The sequence below is a fragment of the Suricata suricatta genome, chromosome 8, assembly GCF_006229205.1.
Source record: "Suricata suricatta isolate VVHF042 chromosome 8, meerkat_22Aug2017_6uvM2_HiC, whole genome shotgun sequence".
In the NCBI taxonomy this organism is placed as follows: Eukaryota; Metazoa; Chordata; class Mammalia; order Carnivora; family Herpestidae; genus Suricata; species Suricata suricatta.
Window position 1 is genome coordinate 25,650,358 of NC_043707.1, and position 25,265 is coordinate 25,675,622.

Sequence of the window (25,265 nt, forward strand, 5' to 3'; positions counted from 1 at the left end):
CCCCCCCCCCCACCTCCACCAACTACCTTATTGTTTCTTTGGGAAAATGTGCTTTCTTTGTAAGATGATCTCTATACAAAAAGTGGCAGCTGTCATTACCCGGTTTCTCCTCTTCAGTCATCCGACTTTGGTGGGAGTGGGGGTGATACTTTTCAAGTCTTAGCTCTCTTCTTCTCCCTCAAATCACAGATTCTCTGTGAGCAGCACTCTGCTTCCTTCATTGCTGAAGGGATACACAGTGTGTAGTACGTGCCGAAGAAATGGGTTTTCATTTTCGCCAAAGGAACACACAGAAATGGGAGCAGATGTGGTGCTCTTGTTATAAGGCAGAAATTAGGGCATTCCTCCTGTACAGGGAATCCAGGGCCCCTGATCAATCTTGTGGGAAGATCTGTTCAATTACTCAATATCCTCACAGCGCCTTCCTCAAATGAGCATGTTCAGGGGCTCAATCCGTCTTCACTGCTCTGTGCCAGATGAACTGTTCTAACATCTAATTCTTTTTATAAAGCAGAAAATGTTTCTCAAGCTCTTTATGGCTGATTGAACTAATTTACTGTGGAACAGGCAGCAGCCTATCTTTAGATAAATGTTAATCAGGACGCCAGTGCTCTCTTCAGTCTGACTGGCACTATTATGCTGAAAAGGAAGGTCAACAGCTAATAGACCCAGTTAACAAGCCATTCTGAACTTCACTTTAGCTTAACCCTCTTCAAAGTTGCAGTCATTAAATCCATAGATTATTACAGGCTGCCCTACTGTTTTCACTGCACACTAAGACAAGCTTTCAGTACAGTCATTAATTGAATTAACATTGTCTAATCCAATTTTATCGAGTGTACACTGAGATGTGGCCGGGGAGGCCTTCTCAAATGCCCTCACAATCCGCCAGCGGGAGTACAGTCAACCCAGGTGACACTCTGGCTGGACAAGGACAGGAAGCATGTCATGTAAATGGTTTCTTTTCCCTCACAGCCCTCTCTCCCTTTCTTTCTTTCTGTCTTAGAATCTTTCAGCAAGTAAAAGAAAGGTATTTTGTAGTCGCTACAGGATAGTTTTACACTGAGCGAAGCCAGGAAGAGAAACAATAAGGCCATTTGTAGCGCAGTCCCTTACAGCCCAGGACAACAATGCATTCTCAGACGGGCAGCACTGGGACCCCGTCCTAGCAGACAGGCCTAGACAATCGGCTCAGGCCAGGGCCCCTGAGAGACCAGGTCCTGCTATCTTAACCCAAGCGCTGGTCGAAACATTCTAAAGGGGGAACGAAAGGATCCAAGTCCAATTTAGAAGCTAAAGACATTTCAACATTATATACTAGAGTTTCTGGCCTAACAAGCTGGGCAGCAAACCGGTCAAATCCATAGTTTTGGACAAATACTAAGAGGCCCACCCCCTTGCTCATGTCCCAGTGATTGGTCCCCTCTTCTAAGGCAGGAGAAGGGCCCAGGGGAAACTGTTCCACATGGGAAGACAGCCATTTTCTCGATGTTGCCTATGTGCGGGTACCAAAATGAGCAGCCTTAAAGGCATATGGAAAGTTTTAAGCTTCACAATGGAAATCAGGCCTGCTCATCCAAAGTCACTATATTCTTTAATATACATTCATATATAAGTATAATAATTTAAAGTAAGTGTGAATATTAACAAAGTAACCTCACACTTGTTAAAGAGTCTTTACTATGACAATGAAAGAGGGGGTGACATTCAATGTATGATTCAACGGTTCTTACTTCAAAAGCACATACACCTTCATCAACACGGCCATACAACGCAGTCAGGCAGGACCCACCCCCAATGCACGGTTCCTAATGTGTCTGGGACAATCACGGTGGCTCCACTGCTCTGGGCCACAAACCACGGCACTCTGCTGAGGCCTTCTAGAAAAAGTGTCCTTAGACTTGAAAGGGAGATAAACAGATGAATGCGGCCAAAAGCATTCCAAAACAACGAGTGGTGTGCGCACTAATGCCAATAGGTCAGGGGTTGGCCTGTTACAGTCCACCTGCTTTTGTGAATTAAGTTTTACGGGAAACTTAACTAGACTCATGGTCCAGACAAAAGCAGTTTGCAATCTCTGATTCAGATTCATGTCTGATTATTTTCATTCTGAATTGTTAACCAATATAGCATGCTTGAGTATGAGAATACTCATATGACAATGACAAAAAAAAGTCATTTTATTTTTAAGATGCTATACTACTTTCTCCGAATATTGGCATTCATAAGGCAAATGGAAGTTACTATAGCATTTCAGCTGAAGCATCCTTTAGATATATTCCAATTCAACAAGTATTTATTGAGCTCTCACAAATGCGTTACAATACAAATTTGCATAAAACACAATCTTATACATAAGGAGCTCCAAAAATAATAGGCAGCTCAAGTCCACAAATATTCTGAAAAGGGGAAATAGGTCATGGTAGGTATACTTTGAAAAAAGAGACAGGCACCTGGGTGGCTTATTCAGTTGAGTGTCTGACTTCAGCTCAGATATCTCACAGTGTGTGGGTTCAAGCCCTGCATCCAGCTCTGTGCTGACAGCTCAGAGCCTGGACCCTGCTTTGGATTCTGTGTCTCCTCTCTCTGCCCTGCCCCTGCTCACACTCTGTCTGTCTCTCTCTGTCTCTCTCAAAAATAAATAAATGTAAAAAAAAATTTTAAAGAAAAAGACAGAAAATACCACTTTTCAGAGAGACAGACAGACAGACATTTACTTCAGAGCATGACAAAAGGTATTCACAGAGAAAACTGAGGGCTTACCATGTGCCAGGAAGTATTTAAGTGTTTTATATTTGTTAACCTTTACTTAGGTAAACAATTAATGAGACAATCACTTAATAGTATCTACCAAAAGGCAGATTTACAGATGAGGAAAATGAGGCACAGAAAGCTAAAACAGCTCCTGTGCAAGGTTACACAGCTGGGTTAACATTTCAACCCAGGCAGTGTAGCCCGAGTGTAACCCTCTACTGTTACAGTTAAATGGCATTCTGAAAGGATTAACAGGCCAATGGCTACGCAGAAAGAGGCTCCTAAGGAGAATGCTCATTAGTCCTATTTAGCTATTTGCTTTTGGGAATAACAGAACTGAGAAAGGGGATGATGGGCATATTACTAAAGATCTTCAATGTCAAATGTCAAGCAGAGTAGTCTGTACTCAATCCCCAGGCAATGCTAGGGATGGGGCCCTAAGAATACGTATGTTGAATTAAAGCAGAAGTAAATTCCTCTGACACACAAAATGTGATCAAAAGATGTAAAGATGAACGAGACTGTGGATACAATCGTTTAATGTGAAGTGAACCGGCCCATCAGAGGTGATGTGCTAGAGCGAAAGTTTCATGTAATACCCAAACATGGGATGACTTCAGAAAGAGTGAGAGTCTTCTCTTCAGAGACAGACAGTAGGGCCTGTTCCATGCACAGCATTTTCTGAAGCAATCTGCAAGGTCACTGACCTGCTCTCTAGTGGCCAGGTTCTGTTTCATCGGGATTCTCTCTCTCAAATTTGAATGATGAAACTACTCCAGTAACAGTGAGCAAAGGAATAAATGACAGAAGAATACACAAGGTTTACGAGGGTCACAGAAAGACTAATACCTGAACTAAATGTAGGAGTGAGTCAAAGGGACAGAAGGCAAAGGGAGAGGAAGCTGGATGAAAAAGAAATGAAGGTGAGTGAATACTGGTGTGTGCTGATGTGTATTAGAGAGACAGACAGAGACAGGGTGGGAGTGAGGAGGAAGAGAGAAAGAAAATACGAATGAATGTGGACAGAAACCTAACAACTGACCAGGACCAAGCCACAAGAGAATGATAATATAACTGTCTTGGTTACACTTCATATGAGGCTCTGCTGAAATAAGGTTCCCACCCTAAATGTTTTCTTACCATATTGGGGGAAAAAAATTTTAAAGCAATTAGAACAAGTCTTGGTTTTGTATCTTAACAAGATGGAAGAGAAAGAACACAATTTCCCATATTTCCCTAAGGTTGACCTTAGTGTATACTGCATGGATTAAGTAAAGAACAAACAAGAGAAGTCTGTCTCATTCCTTTGACTAATGGTAATCCTGTTTCTATTCTATGATACTTCATTTCCTAAGGTCAAGCGAAATGCATCCACTAGGAACACAGGTTTGACCTACTTCAACGATGTCTTATAGTACTATACATATCATGACATTAGTATAATCTCTCTGACAATTTATATCCAAATGGGAAACGTGCATTCTTTCTACCTAATGTCTTAGGTTTGGTTCAAGCATTTCAGACGAGTTCGTAGGTAATTCTGATCTGCTAACCCAGGGACAACACATTAGTACATCAGAATTACTACTATAGTAAGAAGCTAGGTAAAGACTGAATAGTGGAGGCAAGCCCAAGAAGACATGAGAAGTGACGGCAGAGTCAAAGAAAACATATTTAAAAATATGAACATTGAAGTGACAGCCAAGAATGAGACGCCAATAAAAGTTACCCAGAGTAGTTAGAGCAGCACAGGGAGAACCAGGCGAGGCTAAACTCATGAAAACTGACAGCAGAGAAATTTCAAGAAAGACCATACCACAAGAATCCCTTAAAAATTCAAAGACAAATACAAAACAACCTAGTAAAACTGGCCAGTCAACAACCTCAACAAGCCAGCTCCCTGGCAAAGGCAGGAGCTTTATCTCCTGGCCAAGTGCACCTATGTCTCCTCCCTCCCTCTCTCCTGCCCGTTGATAAAACAAACTGGAGAGCAGATGTGTACCCATTCAAATAAAGAGAACACATTCATGTCTGCTTCCCTGAGAATAGCAGCCTTCACCTGCTAGCTATAAAGCTCCTCAAAGATCCATCCAGTCATTTGAAGTCGGGAAACTTTTCCAACTTGTCAAGACAAATCCCTCTGAAGCTAATTTGCCAGAACTCAAGTTGGCATGGTGTGAGGCAAGCGCCATCTACAAACATTCAAACCGTTTCTTGCCAAGCTGTAGGAAATTGCCAACCTAGATCTCCAATTAGGCCTTGGAACAACAAGTAAGGCCTTCCACCATGTGCATTTTTTAACATCCGTCGGCACTGCCTCCAGTGAGTGCTGGAAGGTGCCAGCCTCCACGGAGGGAACTCACAGGCTGCTCTCACCTCTGTCTGTTCGATTCCATTTCAAAGTGCCAAGAGCCTTGCAAAAGCTGCTGGCAGTGACTAAAACAAGGAAAGGAAAATGTAAGATTATGGCCTGGGGGAGCCACTAAGAAGAGAAAGAATATTATTAGTACTACTTTGTGTAGATGAGGCCAGCTCCTCTGGTGAGACCAAGGAGCCTGCCTTGCCGTGCTTCTGGTGAAAATCTGGCTGCAGAGTTCAGCAGCAGGCACCCCCCCAAAGCCTCGCATGCCAGACCTACAGCTGCACTGCCCATCCACTGTGCGTGATCCGTCTGTGGGCTGCGCCAGCACATTAAGGGGTTGGCAGCGGGCGGGGAGGCAATCCATCAGCGAGAAAAACAGGCCAGAAGGCCCCAGGGGGTGACCCTCCATTCGACTTTTCATTCCCAGGGCAGAAGCTATCTCATCCGCTTGGCACAGTGATGGCCACCCCCTTCTATCTTCTAGTTGCCTAATCTGAAAACCTACCTTGCTCAGTCAGCATCCTGAGCTGGCTACTTCAAAAGGAAGCCTTAGTGAAAAACTGTACGAGCACATCCTATTTTTCAGCTCAGTAGAACACTGCAAAGTGAGCAGGGATGAGAGCAAGGGAGGAACTGTTAGGGAGACAAGAGGATACAGGAGAGGGGACATGAGTAGGGAAGACAGAACAGGGTTTGAATCTCGAGCTCAACTACTGAACAGCCAACAGCTCTCTGAGCCTCAGTTTCCTTACCCATAAAATAAAAATTATCCTATACAATCCGTGGAAATGTCAAGAGCATTACATGAGGTCATAAACAAAGTGCTCAATAGAGCACCCAGTGCATAATAGGTACTCAATCACTGGTAGCAATTATTATGATTATCCTGTACCTGAAGTTCATTAACACTAATGATGTCTCATAACCTCGTTGTAAGTGAGCAACACAGTGAGGGAAAAAAGATTAAGAGACTCTGATGGTTAATTTTGTGTATGAACTCAAGCAAGGCTGTAGTAGCCAGTCATCTCCTCAAACACAAATCTAGGTATTGCTGTGAAGGTATTCTGTAGCTGTGGTTTGTTTCTACATATAGTTGACTTTATATGGGGAGATTGCCCTCAATCACATGGATGGGCTTCATCTAATCAGTTGAAGGTCTTAAGACCAAAGGTTTCCCAGAACAGAAAAAAACTCTGCCTCAAAACTATAGTGTCAACATCTGCCAAGTTTCCAGCCTACAGCCTGCCCAACAGACTCTGGACTTGTCAGCCTCCACAATCAAGTGAACCAATTTCTTAAAGGAAATCTCTTTACATACACGCACCCACACTTAACCCCTTCTCATTGGTTCTGTTTCTCTGAAGAACCCCCAACTGATACAGAGATAGAGACAGAGATACACAGATAACAGAGATAGAAATACAGAGACAGAAGGGGAGAGAAAAACATAAAGCGGGTGCAACTATTTAAAGAGCTTGGGGCTCCATCTAATAACTCCATGTGTTTAATAGAAATTCTCATGGCTCTGCCCTATGACGTCAGAAGACTTTAAAAGCAACACTCTGGTGCACTGTCTGCTGTTGATTCTAATTTCATGTAATACGTGTTTATCTCATTACTAAACACTTGCTTCAGTTCACTGCCCAATACCACCTTATTGAAAGGCATATTGCTGCTTCAAGACTTGTATTAAGACATAATTAGAATTGGCTGCATTGTAAGTAACTTAGTTCCTATGACGGCCAGAAGTGGTTTTCCAGCCCAGACCCTGGTCTTTTACTTAAAGCCAGGCACAGTGTTGATCGTTAAAATACAACTTTTAAGAACATAGAATTGTATGGATATAAGAAAACAAACAACCTGGCAGTAGTGCAAAAGCACCCCTAAAAGTATTTTCATCTGTTCTAATGAGGCCTGTCCGACCAATAAATCAGTGCTTGAATGATCTGTGTGTCCTTTCCTCCCCAAATGCTGTTGATAGCCCTCCCTTCTAGACCAGCCTCTGCAGTCTCTCTTGAGGGATTAGAGGAAGACATCACAGATTGCAGAGGTCAAGCGAGGGGAAATTCTGAGGATCTCTGACATACATTTTTTTTCTTCGTGGGTCAACATCTTTTTAATTGTACAGTAACTATGTTTTAGTTGGCCTGGAGTTGCAGCAGAATGGTCACCCAGATCGATTTGATCTAGAATTATTCCTTAGTGGAGAGTCTCCTTTGGAATGTGTATTTTGCTTGGAAATCATTTTAGTGATCTTAGTCTTTAGTTTGATTTAGTTTAGTGAATGTTGTTTCCAATCCTGTAACCGAACTCCAGAAAAAAATAAGACACCATTCATACATAGGTCCTAACTATAGATCAGGATGTCTTCGAGGTGCTGCCTATTTACTAACTCACTATTCCCACCTTACAGGCTAATCAAGGCACAGCCACGTTGACAAAAGTTGCCCGTGGTCACATGGCTGACAAGGAGGCAGACTCTAAAGCCTATTTCCTCCTCCTGCCTCCCATCAATAAACCATCCACTCTGCACACAGAAACACAGAGCAACACAGACCCACTTGATATCTAGAAAAGGATTTAAGAAAATGACATTCACCAGGAAGAACAGTCTGTAATGCCATAAGGAAGTAGGAAAGCTATCATTTGGCTCCTTAGGTGCTAAAGAAAGTTGTTAATGATCTTGCTTAACTCAAGTATCCTCGTTTCTCCAATTGATTAGAAATTAAGATACATTTATCATCGGTGATAACTGTCTAATAAAACACACACTTCAGTCAAAGTGCATCAAGAAATCACCAGGTGGAGTTCTGCCTGTACAAATGCTTTCTTAGTTAAGAGTTGAAAGGACAGACCAGAGACAAAGCATCCAGCACTAGATCCATAAGGAAGGTTGCTTCCCAGGCCTTCACTCCCTTAACTGAATGGCTGGCTTATTTAATTGCCTCCTTTTGATGTGATTTAGCAAATCAAAAAGGTGTGAAAATCTACTTGACTAACACCCAAAAAAGTTCAGTGAACTGCCTCTGTAGCAATAAACAAGAGAAAAAGGAGCCTTCTCCCAGAAACTACCTATTTGCTCATCAGTCCTGGTTTTGGACAGAGGCGAAGTTCTCACTCAGCTTCAGGTACCAGCAACTACCCCCTTTCTCACTGTTTTGGACAATTATGGCAGACAAGTAATTATGTAGTCTACTAGCCTCTTCTTACATCAATATTTGATTGCTTTCCATGTAAAACATGCTATTAACTTAATCAGAAATTGACTCTCACCACAAACACCTTTTAAATAGGTCAAATTAAGATTAAAAAGTCCATGCTCTTTGCTGCTATGGAGCTGGGACACTAAACCAGACATTAATGTCAGCATGCAGATTAAATGTCATTAAAGGCAATTTGTCACCTACACACATTTATCTCCATCTAATAATTAGCTAAAGGTCAGAGAGATAAACCTGTGTATTTGAATCTACATTTTTCTCTCCTTTAGCAAAGGGAATGCAGATTCAAAGCAAGGCTGAAGGCTGTATGCAAAATCGGGTAATTTTAAGTAAACAAGCCAATTTGGAAAAACTCAACAGAATTAAATACTAGCAGGAGGTAGTGACCCCAGGAAGGCAGACTGAGGAGTGGGAAGGAGGTGATCCAAGGCCCAATCTTCTGGGCATCACATGCTTTAGAAATCATGTTCTTATCTACTCTTACCCAGCCCTACCAGACAATTCTACCCTTTCCACTATTTCACGTCTGTCAGTATGTGAAGTATTTGTTCTATCTGGATGCGCAGCCTAGAAAACACCTAGAGATATTTCCCAGAGGAAAGCTCCAGCAGTGGCGAATTGGGGATGCCCAGTGGTAAACAGTGGATGGGGCCTCTTCCACCAGCTGGGAAGAACTTCTCTCCTGCTCCTCCCCCTGCCCTACCCTTCAGCATTGCACTTCTCAGAACAGAAGCTTAGTTAAAATCAAGTATTAAAAGCAGATTAATAATAACACGGCTAAAATCCAGACAGTAAAAGAAAGTTCAAATGTAAGCACTTAAGAGATGTTAAGGAAAGGTCCTGAAGCATTGCTGTTGGGAAGGACTCTTGTAAGGGTGCAAGGGGGCAATGGGTGCAGCAAGAAGAAGGTGGGGACCACCCAATGTGAAATCTGGCTCAGATAAGATGTCTTTGGATTCTTTTTTTTTTTTTTTTCTTTTTAAGAGACAGAGAGAGACAGCACAAAAGCAGGGGAGGGTCACAGAGAGGGAGATACAGAATCTGAAGCAGGCTCTAGGCTCTGAGCTAGCTGTCAGCACAGAACCCGACATGGGGCTCGAACCCATGAACTATGAGATCATGACCTGAGCCACCCAGGCACCCCAGATGTCTCTGGATTCTGGCCTTCCTAGATTCACTCAACAACAACAACAACAACAACAAATCAATCCCTTTGTGCAACATACTAGGAATATAATGATGAAGCGAATGCAGTCACTGCCCTCATGACTGGACAGCCCCACCCTGGGAAGTCTGACAACAGCATGTAATTCCAATAGAAGCTTTAAACTGTCAACTTTGAGTGATCTCAAGGGAGCAGGTATCAAGCGATGCCTTTGACCTATGAGGAAATGCAGGAGAGAGTGTGGGTGGGGTTTCTTCAAAGGGTAACTCTATAATTTTGATCTGCTGATACTACATTCCATTAAATGTCTTCCTAAACAACACTCAGTGTCAATTTGGGGAGAGGTAAAAGTGGGTGGCAGGAAGCTGGCAAAGGTTCTGTCTAGAGGAATGGAATCTCAAGCACGCACCATGTCTTTTATATCAACAAGTCTGTGTTTAACAAATAAGCGACATTCAACAAATATTTGCAGGAAGAACCATTCCACAATCAAGCTGCCTTAATATTCTCTTTTTTACCTCTGTCCTCTATCCAGATCTGTGTGCCCTGGTCCAAATGTGACCATAAGGTAGAGGAAAAGCCAACATTCAAACAAAGTAATGAGAGACTGTGGTAACCAGATGAGATTGATCAGAAGAATTGTAACAGAACCAGTGGAATAAGAAATACGAATTACGTTGATTCATCAACTACAAAACATATGCAACCCACCCACAAAAAAAAAAAGTCAACACATCAACTGCAAACTACAATAATATTAGCTAACACCCAATGAGCACTCATATGTCAAGCACTATTTTAAGAACTTGACTTTAATGAACTCACTTAATTGCCTCAAGAACTCTGTTAGGTGGGTAGAATAGTTTAGGTTACAGATGTTAACTAAATTCATCAAAGTGACAGAGACGGTAAGTGGCAGAGCCAAGGCTGAACCAGAAGCCCCAACTTCAGAGGCCGTGTTCACACCAGGGCATCACACTGCCTGCGCACAGTCACCCAACTATGATTACTGATCCATCAATGAAAATAAATGTTAGTGACCTTAAGCAAACCCATGTATAACAGAAACGGGAAGGACATCTACAGAAACTTCCTTAAAAGTAAATTTAAAGGTATTTTCTCTCTAGTTGTAAGCACTTCACCAGGGCAGATTACTGACAGATCTCATTTTACATTTGAACTTACCACAAATTAGGTCAGATTCACTGATTTAAAAAAAGCCTGTGAAGCCAGGATCTCTTTTAAAGAGAAAAGAGTCAACAGACAGAGAAGAGTCCTAAACAGATATCAAATCAGGTAAGTTGCAGCCTTGGACTGGCTATAATCATCCTGAACAAGTCATTTTACTTTGCAGCTCTCAGTTTCTTGACTTTTAAAAAGCAAGGGGTTGAAGCAGATCCCTGCTATACTGTTTTAGTCACAGCAAGGTGTGACTCTGTGACACCCAGATGTTCACGGATTTTAAATAGGATTAGTCTAGCTGCACGTTATTACACTGAGTATACTCTAATTCCTTCAAGTGTAAATGTACAACTCGGCACACAGAAGGGGAAATATAAAGAATGGCAGGTAAAGAAGTTTTTAAAAAGAATGCTATAGTCATAAATCGCATGAACAGGCCTCAAAAGGGGGGTTAAAACACACACACACACACACCACAAAACCATTTTCAGCTATACAACTAAACAGGGAAAGTCATTTGCATTTCTATGGGAAGCTTAATGACGGTTTGATTTGGGGAGGCTGTATGTAACAGAGACCAAGGAACTGAAATGAACACCAAAAAAACAAAAAAAACCTAGAGACTATTCTCAACCCTCTTCATAGGCTCTCAGGATGAGTTCTGAAAGGCCAACTCACCTTTCCATGCCTGGATTTCTGTTCAAATTGTCTACTTAGTCCTTCCACATAGTTTAAAATGTGATCAGTTTTTAAAAAAAATATTTACAAGAAACAACTAAAATAATATTACTGAGTGTTTCTGATTCTAATTCTAAGGACTGCCTTCCTGTGGACATTTAAGGCTTCGATGGCCAGTTCGACTGTATCTGGGCTAAAAAGAACCTGAGCACACTTGTATGTAAGAAGAAAGCCTTCTTTGGTTGAAGAGGACACTGCGGCCTCTTGGCCCCATGGGGGTGGTCCAGCTAACCCTCTGAAGGGCAGGACACCAGCGCTGAAGACTGCACATGGGAATTCTCGTTTGCACAAGTCACGGGCATTCTGCCTTTCATGAAATGACAGCACAAAGCTCAGAGGAGCGCCACTCTGCCCTGCAGCTGTGGCCAAAACTGCAATGTTTAAAGGTTACAGTGATTAAGCACTGTGATTAATTTAGTCTCAGCAAAATCAATTCCACTCAACCACAAATCTCTAATTTACATATCAGAGCAAGCTAAACTTGGTCTGATCGATGTAATATGAAATTCATGACAATCTCCCATCTCCCATTCTCAACCTCCCCCTCCACCCCAGAAAAGAAAGGCATGATATGGGAGAGTCTCAGGAAAAAAACTGCATTCATTTTGGCAAAGTGAAAACAATCTTTCATTGGCTAAATATGATTTCCATCCTTTTTTTTTCTTAACATTTATTCATTTTTGAGAGAAAGACAGAGTACGAGTGTGGGAGGGGCAGAGAGAGGAGACACAGAATCCGAAGTAGGCTCCAGGCTCTGAGTTGTCAGCACAGAGCCCAGCACAGGGCTCGAACCCACAAGCGGTGAGATCATGACCTGAGCCGGTCGGACGCTTAACCGGCTGAGCCACCCAGGTGCCTCTGATTTCCATTCTTTGACCTGGGCATGTGACAGCATTAAACTTTAGTCCAGATTGCTGCCGAATGCTCGAGATTTAGAAACCTCGTAGCCCTGAGGTTTCACAGCATTGCCTGGCCTGTCTTTATTACCTATGCCATTGCCAAAAACACATCAGAGTGTATCTACTTGTGTGTCATATCCATTCCTACAAGAGCATAAAAAAGTTTGTCAAGGTAATGTACAAATACTTTCTTTTCTCTACATGGTGGACTGCACACGTATGCCAAGAAAGGAATGAACTCTTCGCAGGGGCAAATGAGGCAGAGATCCCCTTCTGACCCACTGTCATGAATTCCTGTTTCTGTGGTGCTTTATTTATCCAGGTCAGCTTCTGCCCCAGCAGCCAACATGGGTCATCTTCATAATCACCTCTCCATCCCCCAAATCCCCTATAAAACAACACACAACCCCGGTGGTTAAACAAAACAAACAGTATTACTTAAAGGGGGCTGAGGAACCACAGAGGCAAACACAGGAAATCCATCCTTTAGCTTATCGATGATGTCGACCGCATGTCGTAGCATCAGTACCAAATGTTTAGATCGGTCAAACCGACCCTCTTAAGATTACTTCACCCACTTCTGCTTTCAGAACAACTCACCCTTACCAGCTAGAAGACATTCACCCGACCACTGGACCTACTGTCTATTTTTCCCTCTTTTCATGTAATAACTTCTTTTAAGGAGAGTTCTGTTTTTACTTACGATCTTTGTATAGTTTTCTTAATACACTGAGTGAGATCTGCCTTCCGTGCTATTGAAATTTTCCTCCTGCTCAGAAGCAAGAGCCTCACCGCAAAGCCAAGCAGTCCTGTTTCAGCTCCCAGCTGCAACTGCTACAAATACAGACACTAGTCTGAATTTAAAATCTGAAGTTGGAACAAAGGCAGACAGGGAGATTGAGAATTCTCTGCAAGCAAAACTGCAGCCAGCCCTACATGGACAAGCACAAGGCAAGAAAAGATGGCCAGTGGCTGCTGAAAATATTAATGCTTGCAGAAGAAAATTCAGACAGAACGAGAATAGAGACATTTCCCTGAGCCATGACCAGTTCAACGCTTTACCACTTTTTCTTAAAAGGAGATATGGATAATTCACTCAAGAATGAAATTTCATTCAGTTTGATGTATTACTTACAGTCTGTTACATACGATTTCTTTGCATGAACTGTGAGTCAAGAAGACAATCCTCTCACAACACGGGTAGTGTCATCTCAACTAATTCTTTCTTATTGTCCTTGTAAAGCTTCAGAGTAAAGGACTCTATCATTTATTGAGGAAGTTATTGTACAATGTCATATACAGTGGTTACGAATATAAGCTCAAAATTCAGATACACCTGCCCTTAAGTTCAACCTTAGCCACTGAACAGCTCTTGAGATTTTGACAATTATTTAACTTCAATTCTTCCTGTACTAGCATCTGTAAAAATGGGGCTAATGATAGGACTTTTTTCACTGAATTTTTGTGAAGACTAAGTGAGATCCTGCCTTTCAAGCACAATTTTTGGCTCATGGTAAGCACAGAACAAAACATTTTGTTTATTGTGGGTATTAATCCTTATTAGGCAACGTCACAGGCATAGGGATTATAAGGGCACGTATGTCTTTGCTCTCTCCAGCTGAGATGCCCAAATCAGCTCTTGGTTGATCAAGGCAGCGGGGGTGGAAAAAGTGAAGGTAACAGCCCTTTGAGGGGAACAAGCAGGAGGGAGCAGTCACTGAATTTTCTCTTCACACTAGACCGTGTTGTCTGGCTACCACAAAGTGGCTGACGACTGATAAACGACAACAGCTGGAAACTAAGGTTTCTCAGAGATGTAAAAGAAACATTATGTTTGTAATTTTCTAGTTCCAAGAAAATGCCAACAGCCTAGTGCCACATACATTGTGGGTGCCCAAAGAGAGACACCCTGTAGTAACAAGAAACATGTTTGGGGTCGCCTGCGGGTACAAGCCCTGGTATACCCGTCTGTGCCAGTCTGAGTAGAGAGTGGTGGAAAAGGTGCCTTCAAACACCCAATGCCAATGCCAGGAAAAGAACACCTAGTTAACAAGACAACTCAAACTATTATCTCGCCTATAGCCATGTATCATTGGAAGAGGTGTGCACATCTGTGTGAATGCACACAAAAGCAGCAAAGACTCATGTTCCAAGCAAGCACATAAAGGAGAACTACCAAAAAAAAAAAAAATCACAGAGAACAAGAGACAAAAGGTCTCCTTAGAGGAAAGGCAATGAAACTAAACATCAATGTGGAAATCTTGATTCACTGCACAAAAATCTATTGAGAGCTGGACAAAATACTACAATGAATATCCAGAGCAACAACAATGGAAGGAAAGATCTGAATTATTTCTGAGTAGGCAGGTTTTATTTTTAACCGCTCTTTTTTCATCTTTAAAACCAACCCAGGAAAATAATAGCTAAAGGGAATGGTTTGGGCTGGATATAAGCCTTTCCTCAGCAATCCTTCCAGTTGGTTAAGAAAAGTGCCTCAGACGGTGCTTTACTGAATTCAAAATGCCTGACTCTCCAAGCTCCCTCTGAACCTTGCTGAAGAGAAGGCTCCAGTTCAGAGCCTTCCCAGGAAAAAGTATCCAACTAGAACCTCATGGTATTTTCGTTGTACTGTGGTCACATTTACAGCTTCTTTCTTATACCAAGTGATACTTGCCTTCTGTTTATTATAATTACATAATATTTTCTTCTAGACAAATGTGTTTGGGGGGAAAAGACGAAACACAACCCAGTCAGTTAGAACAAAATCTGAATAAATACCTGCAGAGATGAGACTCTAAAATGGCAAAAGCTGAGGAGGGTATAGCAGGTAACTGCAGATTCCGTGAAGGTAGCAAGCTGAGAAACTGAAAACTGCTCTGGGCCATGCCCTCCCCTCACTCCACCCTCCACGGGGCAGACGGGATCTCATGAGCAGACAGCCAAGTGTGGACGGGGGAGCGTGCAGCGACGGTTATTAAATGAGGTCGCGCTGGTTTTCCAGCCACCATTCCATCGGACATTTCTTCCTCTACCCAAGGGGCTTTAGGGGAGCTGAAGAACCCTAACTGTGGCCGCCATCTCCCAGGCTGGAGAGCCTTCCCATCTCCTCTGCCGGCCGCTCTGAGTTTCAGCTGATGTGGATTTCAAGAGATGGGGTTTATTTTTCCAATCCAAGTCAGTCCTCAAGGTTTAGACAACTGGTAGATTCCCACAAGCTTTAGGGGAAAAAGAACAGAAAGATGAATAATCAAATCCTATTCACTGCATCACAGGTAGGGACAGGTGCCAGCCTGCTGCACAAAGGAGCTGTTTCCAGCGGCATCCCCACATGGTCACCGCTTGCTGAACCAAATTGTAAAGAGAACTGAATTCTTCCAATAAAGTGTGTTTTCACTAATGTGCTAGCTCCTAGTGAAAACAACCATGTTGGGGCACCTGGGTGGCTCCATCAGGTAAAGGGCTGACTCTTGATTTTGGCTCAGGTCATGATCTCAAGGTTCCTGAGTTCGAGCCCCACATTGGGCTCTATGCTGAGCGTGTAGACCCTGCTTGGGATTCTTTCTTTCTCCGTCTCTCTCTGCCCCTCCCCTGCTTGCACACATACTCTCTCTTTCTAAATAATAAAAAAAATAAACTTAAATTTTTAAAAAAGGCAACTATAGGTGATTTTCTGTACAGAATATTCTTTCTCCTTCTAATTTCTCCAAACCTGCAACACACACACACACAGACACACACACACACACACACACACACACAGGCCCATTCACAAGCACTTATTTCTCTGTAACCCAAACTCTAGAAAATCCTCTTGCTAACCTATCATTTGTTTTATCTTCTACACCCATAGCAAGAAATACTTATAACTACAACTCAGCTACCTGATCTGAAAAGTCATCATCACATGCTGATCATTATCACACAGTTTTTCTTTCAGTAGAAGTGCATCGCAAGATGCTTTCTCAGCATCTGCATGGTGTGCTTTCAAATATTCAGCTTAATCTAATCTTCCTGATTTCAGAGACAAAGTTAGTCCCTTAATGCCATTCACTGAAGAACTGCCTGCAGAGGACAATGACATCACTACCTCCACTGGGTCCTTGGACAATGTGCGCCTCCACCTCCTCGTGTAACACAGAGGTCCGTACAAGGAAAGGAGTGTGGGCAATAAGCTAAGGGAAGGATCAAGAGGGAAGTGGAAAAGAAAGAGAGGCGGGAAAGGCAGGAGGAAGTAAAGCAAGTGAGAGAATAAAAGGAAGTAAAGACAAAAGACTACGGAAAATTCCCGACTTCCAAATGCTCAACACCACAGAAATCCATATTTTACTTGATGCATTCCAGAAAGTGGATTTTAAAATCATGTGTGAATTAAATAATATGATATTTTTATAAAGGGTGTGTCTTTGCAGAAAGCTAAAAATATGAAGTATGCAGGCAGAAGAGAATGCCCTAGATGCAGGGCCCAGGGGTGAGAGGCAGAGGGTAGAGACCATGTGCCCTCCACCCAGTCCTGCTCATCGAACCCTTTGAACGAACTGGTACACCCCACTGCCCGAAGTGTCCAGGCAGGGTGCCAAATGGTGCCTACTCGTTAACTCTCTCTAACCCCTCTCCCACAGGATGCCCAAACCGGTACCTGTCAGAACCCCACAACACTAATACTTGGCAGAGAGCAAGGGTACAGATGAAGACGGTGCCAGAAGGAAAATGGAAAGAATGAGAGGGGCCCTCCTGGAGCAGCAGCCCTAAGAAGGTGAGCCGGGGCCCCTTCTGCCTCGCAGTGGGAGGACCCAATGGTCCTGGGGCCTCACACCCATCCCAGAAGTGTAAGAGGCTCATGAGACAGAGGATGGCAACATATAGAATGGCCAAGCCAGAGGGGAACTTTCCATGCCCTCAGCCCCAGCAGCATGGCAGAGGAATCATCTTCCAGCAAGGACTGAGGCTCACAGCCACTCTGAAGCTCAGAGTCCACAGATGGCTGGTGAGGCTGGACAGAGATAATCTGGAAAATGCAAAGAACTTCTCTTAATATGGAAAGATGGTAGAAAAGCCGAGTGCTGCTTGTTCAGGCCACCTGGACCAAAGATCCAGGCCATCCACCCCCCACCTGCATTCCCTCAAAGCAGCTAAGGTTTCTAGGCCTATTGTGGTAATTTTTTAAATGTTTATTTATTTTTGAGAGAGACAGGGAGGGAGGAGCAGAGACAGAGGGACACAAGATCCAAAGCATGGCTCTGGGCTGACAGCAGGAAGCCCAATGTGGGACTCACACTCATGAACTGTGAGATGGGGATCTGAGTCGAAGTTGGCCACTCAACCAACTGAGTCACCCAGGCAACCCTCTCTCAGTAATTTTTTTTAAACATTTACTTATTTTTGAGAGACAGATCATGAGCAGGGGAGGAGCAGAGAGAGAGAGGCACACAGAATCAGAAGCAGGCTCCAGGCTCTAAGCTGTCAGCACAGACCCTGACGCGGGGCTCAAACCCACGAACTGTGAGATCATGACCTGGGTCAAAGTCAGATGCTCAACCGACTGAGCCCCTCTCAGTAATTTTTAATGTAACTTCATGATACAATTGGCAAAGTCAAGTTTTCTAATTTGGGACATGATATCTTTTTCATGGGAAAATGGTTTCTAAGTTCCAAATAAGTGACTTACAATTCAGTTTTGTAACAAAGACCCTGAAGAGCTAAATTACATGAGAGAAGGGAAGCAAAGGAAGCCAGGTGGGAATGAGGAAGTGGGAAAAAAAAAGACAAAAAGTATAAGAATGAGAAGACAAGTGAGACACGGTATACCATGTCCAGATTCAGTTCTCCAAGCACATCAGAGCCAAATGGCAACCCTGGGATGAAGCAACTCAGTGTCATACTATCCTTATTTGATGGTTTCGTCAGCCAACATGAGTGACTGAGTGACCTTTTCCATCCTCAGCAGATATTAATAGGGCCCTTGGAAAAAATCTTGCCTTTAGCTACCTCGAAACCAACACATTTAAGTGGTGTTTGCTCCTATTTTAAAGGTATATCTCCAATAAGCTACTAATAATCTGGCAGACCTTTATGAATAAAGACCAAATCAACTATGTGTCAAAAATTACTCTAGTAATTGAAGCAAATCTCTCTCTGGGCTGGGCAACAATGGCTCTGGTCTGAGCACTGAGCCTCTGTTATAAGCTATCCCTCCCAATTTCCAAATTCTGTTCTGTGAGCCCTGGGGAATGGAGAGAGCCTGCTTGGTGATATTAAGGTGTATTCACTTCGGGTATAATTTAAGATCTTAAGATTAAAACAACCAAAAGATTTGCATGATGCCTAATAATCATATTCTTATGATCCTGCCTCAGAACAAGTTAGGTAAAATGAAATCGCAAAAGCTGAAAATAACAAAGGTTTATTTCTCATTCATTTTATATGTCTATATTATGATTCAACCAGGTGGTTCTCATCACAGTCACCCGGGAACCCAGACTGATGGAGCGACCACCCTCTTCAGAACTGCTAATCCTCATGCAGAGGATAGGAGAACATGATGAAGTACAAACTAAGAAGTCAGGCTCACCTTTCTTAGGCAAAATCAAGTCATAAGGCCACCCAAAGTTAAAGTGGTCAGGGAAGGCCGTGTGTCTAGAGACAGACAGAGAGAAGTGGAATGTTTGCAGATGGCCTCATGACTACCACCACACATGGTAGAGACTTTCAAAACACTAACTATAAATTGAGATGGAATCTTTTACCCTCTTCCTTCAGATTATGAAAAAAAGTCATGATTAGTAGTCGGAAGGCAGAAGACAAATTTGACAAGTCTGCCTCAAGTATCATTTACTTTCAAATGAACAAAGAAAAATGAATATTCTTTCTCCTTTTAGTGAAAAATGTCCTTCATGACAGCTGAGGCATATTAAAACAGAAAAAAAAAAAAAACAAGGTTCACATACAATACAACTTTGTTAATTACCATCATAGAACACTGAACAGGGAAGACAGTTATCTAACTGCTGGTCCCCAAAGAGTAACACAGAGAAAGCCTTACATTTGAACAGTGTTTCACAGTTTAAAAAATATTTTGGCATATGTCACTCTGGGCAGGTACCTAAAATAGACTCTTTAATATCCCAGAGGTGGGCAACATAGATGTGCAAATCCCTAAAAATAATTTTTTTTAAGTTAAAAAAAGAAGAAGAGCTTGGAACTTATCAAGTCAAAATAATACCAGTTCAGGTCTCATAAGAGCGAAGTTAGAGGCCAGGCCCACCGCCTACAAGGCATGAGAGTATTGGCGGGTATTTTAACAGGAGTCTAGTTTACTCAGATGTAAGACAGAGGTCATACTAAGAAGTTAGACCAAGTTACTTCATAGAATGATTATGAGGATCAAATAAAGAAATGCACCTCCACTTTTCAGATTGTAAAAGTGGACTCAAAAGTAAAGGGCATTATTTTTATTCTAGAAGATCTTGGTCATGGGAAGCTGGACTTAATATGTACATAAAACCATGGGGAAAGCAAGACTGATCACCAAAGTAACATGCTGGGACCACCTAAGTTACTATTAAGGCTTGCTGCAACTCTGAAAGAACATAGCCCACCTGTGTTTTACCAATGCTATTTCCAGTCTGCTCAGTGCTGCTAGCAAAATCATTCAAGATGCTAACTTTATATAAATATCATACTTCCCTTGCAATCTTCACCTATACTTGAAAATTTTGTTTTATTTCTTTTCTCCAGTAAAGCCTCAGGTATTTCAAAGTAGTAGAGAATAAAAATTATGTCTACATAGGCCATACTTACCTGGTTATTTCTTTACCACAAACTCAGAACTCTGTATAGAATTGTGATAAATAAATGTTTATCTCTGTCCATAGTTCCTAAACCCCTCGGAATCTTCTGAATAACAGGACTGTCTTGTGTTCTCAGACAAACTTGAATCCTCCACACAGCTTCAGGATGGGGGCTGATTGCCAGAAACACCAAAGCATGATAGAGAGTTGGAACTTTCAGCGATACCTTTGAGCTCCAAAGCAAGGGAAGGGACACAGGCTGGAGATTTTCAATCACAGCTGCCAATGGCTGAATCAAGCATACCTACATAAGGAAACTTTCACTGAACCCCCTAAACAGCAGCATTCAGGCAGCTCTGGGTTGGCAACACTTCCAGGAGCTTAGAGGGTTGTGCGCCTGGAGGGGGTATGGAAGCCCTGGGCCCCTCCCCCCACACCTGCCCCATGTGTCTGCTCCAGCTGACTGTTCCTGAGTTGTGTCCTTTACCACAAACCAGTACTAGTAAGTTAAATGCTCTCCTGAGTTCTGTGAGCTCCAGTCCAACAAATTACTAAACCTGGTTGCTATGGGGAAAAAACTCCACACATTTGGTGTCCTAAATGCTGTGAGTCAAAATAATGAAAATATGAAAGGCAAAAACCAGGGACAATAGCCTGGCACTTTAAATCATATATATGTAGATGTCACAAATTCAAAGAACTGGAAAAATTTAAGTGAGTTAACTGTGGTATTAATCACAAAGTCTCAATTTTTAAAATCTCAAAACTTCAAACTTCTGGAATTCACACACTATGGTTTAGTTTTGCTGATGAGATTTAAATTAGAGTAATGGTTGAGTCAAGGCCACGCTGAGGTTTTGGGAATGGGCCTTCTAATGCAGAGATTAGCTCCTTTCAATAAGAAAAGCTCCTTGACCATTTTACAAACTTAGAATAACTAAAACATACTCCAGGCACTAAAATTGACAGATCACACACAAAAAAAAGATAGCTTAAGCAGATGTTAATAAAGAAAAGAAATATATAATAATGCTCACCACAGAGGAGAACATATAATGTCTGATAATTAAAAAGTGGATTAGCGAAACAAAATCAGTATTACCTATTCATAAAATAACTAAATCAGGGCCTCACCTCACATACTAAAATAAATTCCAGATGTGAATTAAAGAGTTGGCTGTAAGTAATAAAATCATAAAATAAAGGAAAACCCAGGCTAAATCACTGATTTGTGGGAAAGGAATACAGAAAATTGTATGTGGATATGTCCATAAAACATTCATATAAGTGTTTTGTTCATAAATAAGCAACTACCAGAGGGAAATACACCTTAAACAAAAGACAAAGGGTTAAGATAGTTAACAAATGATGAGTTTGTACAAAAAAAATTTAACTGGTCAATAAAAGCAGTATCACAGGGCATCAACAATTTACAGGTGAAATACAAATAATCAATAACACATGAAAAATGTCCAAGCCCTGCAGCAGCCAGAGGCAAGCTAAGGTAACGAGTGAGCAATCATTCACTCTGAACACCTGTGAAGAGAAGGCACATCTGTGCAAGAAAGGGTGCTTATAAATGTGGGAAGCAAGGACTAGAAAATCATAGGCAGTGTGTATCAAGAGTCTTAAAAATATTCACGCATTTTTAAAAAGGATGTACAGATGACAGAAAGCATGAGCTTCAGGGACAGAGTGGATTCAATTCCACCATCATCTCCTGTGCAGTGTGTGAGCTTGAGAAAATTACTTTTCTTAGCCTCACTTCACTAACATCTAAAATAAGGATAAATTAACCCTCACTGTATATGACTGACATGAAAACTGAAATGTGTACTGCATGTCAAGCATTTATTATGGTGACTGTCACATAATAAATCTTAGCTGGTATCATTGTCATGACCATTCCCACAACCACCAAATCCATGCTGGAAAATGACCAGGTACTAACCTAGGTTTGTAAGTATACAAGAGAAATACATGCACACATAACTCTGAAGAAAAAGTTGTAAGTAATTTCACCAAATGTAAGAGCAGTTATTATAAAATTATGGATGAAGGTTTTTTTCTGTAGTACATTTTTTCTAGGTTTTCTACAAAAAAATGTTACTTCTTAGAAAGAGTTACAATTTAAAGTTATTAAAAGACATCTATTATTGTGAGAAAAAGAAAGGAAACGCTTTCTCCTTGAAGTTATTTTTATTTTGTGACAATAAATATAAAATAAAACAAAACCAAAGCTGTTTCCACCAAGTATCTTCTCAACGTGTAAGGCATTCTCTGTACCATTTATTTCTAAGTTCTTTAGAACTTACTGACTGGAGTAACCAAAGAAAATATTTAAAATAACAGGTATAAAAAGAATAACTAAAGATTAATACATAGGCCTGTGAAAACATGATTCTATCACCAGTGCCCAGGTGTACTTAGCTTAAACGCAGCGGGGCAAACAAGGATATCAGAACTTCTATCTGGGGTTCAGAGCACAGAGAAATCATGGTCAGAAATCTCAGATTTGTTCAGAGCAAAGGCACTGAAGTTCAATCCCTCCACCCTCCCTCCACTCTGGTGTAAAACCCCAGAAACAAAATGGCTGCAGCAACACAGCAACAGAAATGAGGCTTCTGAAGGAAGGGGCATTTTCATGAGACCTGAAATCGCAAGCTGTTAAAAGTCTGCTCTGAATCCCCTCTGCTCCCCTCCTGCCTCTGCTAGCACGATAAAGTGAGTGACGGGCACAGGATCATTTTATAAAGGTAGTACACAAGCAAACTTCTTTAGGACTGGGGGGGGGGAGGGGATCAAAGCTCTCCTACCATCTGTCTGAGGAGGAAAACAACAACAACAACAACAACAGCAGCTGGTGCAAGAAGCAGCAAGATGTTGGTCCTGGGAGTGACAAGATGGGAAATGACAGGAAACAGCTTTTCACTCCTCCAAACAGCAAAAGCGGCATGCAGCCTGTGTTCCAGTGTTTGAAAACCTCCAGATGCTGCTCTCGCCTCACATTTCCATATCTTTGTTCAGACAACATCTGAAAGCCTGCCTTTCTTTTTTCAAGCACTCTCTTTCTTTGGGGGAACATACAAAGCTATCAAATGCAGGCTTCTCTCCCACCTCCTTTCTCTTGAAGGCCATGCGGAATGAATTTTAAGCGTCACCGTGAAGAAAAAAGTGCGCAAATAGCAACATGTGAGCTCCTGTGAAACTTTTTCCAGTTGTCTTTTGCAAGAAAAATGTACCCTGTGCTCTGCTTTCTGCTGTTTGGTAGTTAAACTAACCTCAGATTTGGTGTAGAACTTCTAAGGAGTTCACGAATAAAAGCCTACAATGAGTGGTGTTCTGGGGGAAGAATGGGGGGCCCTTTGCATTGACTGACGGCTCCTTGGAATGGCTGTGGCCTGCATCTTCACCCACTGCACCGAACACTGCTACATGCGTGCCCTTCTCTCCACCTCCAAGCTCAGCACCGGGTTTATGCAGTCAGAGAGAGGGTGATGTTAAAAATAATAAATGTGCTGTCCAGTGTCAGAATTTCAAAGGACTGGCACACAATGTTAATCAAATATTCTCACTTAGAGTTGCCCTATCTACTAAACACATAAAACAATTTCCTAAGAACTCTGGAATATGCACATAAAATATATCACTATTACACTGAGTAAAATGTTGAACTTCATTTGATGCCACGGATCACACTGGGGAATCTGTTTTGGGCTCCGTCAAGTCTTTCTTGTCCTGTGTGATCCCACACAGCTGGAGTACCACCCCAACTTCCCCTCTCTCTCCTCCTTCATCAGGCCAGCTCAGCCTTCACGACCCAGCCTGGGTTCCACCTCCAGGATGCCTCCCAAAGTCCCTCCTTGGGAGGGTAAGTCTTTGCCCCTGAACTCCAACAATATATGTGTGTTGTATCAGCCATCTGGTGGTAATTTCTCTGTTGAGGCAGATCTATGACAACACAAAGTGAGCTCCTCAAGGTAAGAGGTCGTATCGGCCTGATCTTCATACACCAGTCCTTGCATAATGCTTGACAACCTTTTTTTTTTTTTAACAGAATCTGTTAATCACTACTATGCGCCAGAAATAAGAGATTCAATGTATGAATGGGCACAATTCCTTTCCCACAGAGGCTTAGAGCACAGTGTGAACTGGGATATAAAAGTAGTAATTGTAACAATGTGTGCAGCGTTATGAACAAGGCACTATGGAACTACAGACCAGGCCGCCCATGGACCATGCTCAATAAATGTTTCATGAATAAAACAATCTTTACAACAGCTGAATGGAATGTGCTTACTAGAGAATTCCATTTAGCTGGGTAATCTTAGGGAAGCTACTTCACTTCTCTATGCCTTAGTTTCCTCATCTGTAAAACAGGATAACATCATAAGGTCTGTATGAGAATGAACTGAAATGATGCATTAAGCATTTAGAATAGTGTCTAGCACATAACACATACTCAACAGAGGTGAGATATTATTTGCAAATGGCTCTTTTGGTTTCTACAAGAAACGAGTAAATGACATACTAATTACTTTATTAATCTATAGAGGGATAGCACATTTTCAGGTTAATAGTCTCTCACATCCCACATCTAATCCATCAGCAAATCCTATCAAACAGAACCCCCTCACTTCTTACCACCTCTCTCCTGACCCCACCTAAACTCCCAGCACGTCTCACGCAGATGCTTACTGCGTTCACTGCCTAAGCATCTCCCTGCGACCACCATGATCCCCGCATGCAACACAGTTGGCAGGGTGATCATTTTGAAACCTAAATAAAGCATCCCTCAGATTCCCAGCCCAAAGCCTTTCGGGTAGCCTACATGTACAATGTTCTACATGGTGTGGCCCTTCACTGCTTTCCTTCCAACTTCTACGACTTACCCCCTCATTCACTGATCTCCAGCCCTGCTAGCCTCCCTGTTAAAGGCTTCTTCTGCCTCAGAGCCTCTGCACTGAGTTGTTCCCTCGGCCCACGATGCCCTACTCTTGGATATTTTCATAGCTCATCCTTTCTGCCCTACCAGATCTTTAATGCAAAATCAAGTTCAAATGTTACTTGATTGGTGAAGCTTTTCCTGAAACACCTTATTTTAAATAGCAGCCTCCCAGCCAGGCCCCGCACAGACACACACACTTCAGTACACAC

The 25,265-nt window shown here is 42.2% G+C and overlaps 1 protein-coding gene across 1 annotated transcript in view; it reads right to left on the reverse strand.

Moving 5' to 3' along the window:
- Positions 1 to 25,265, reverse strand: part of AUTS2 (activator of transcription and developmental regulator AUTS2) — a 1,101,201-nt gene that overhangs the window by 686,613 nt on the left and 389,323 nt on the right. The window lies entirely within an intron of this gene.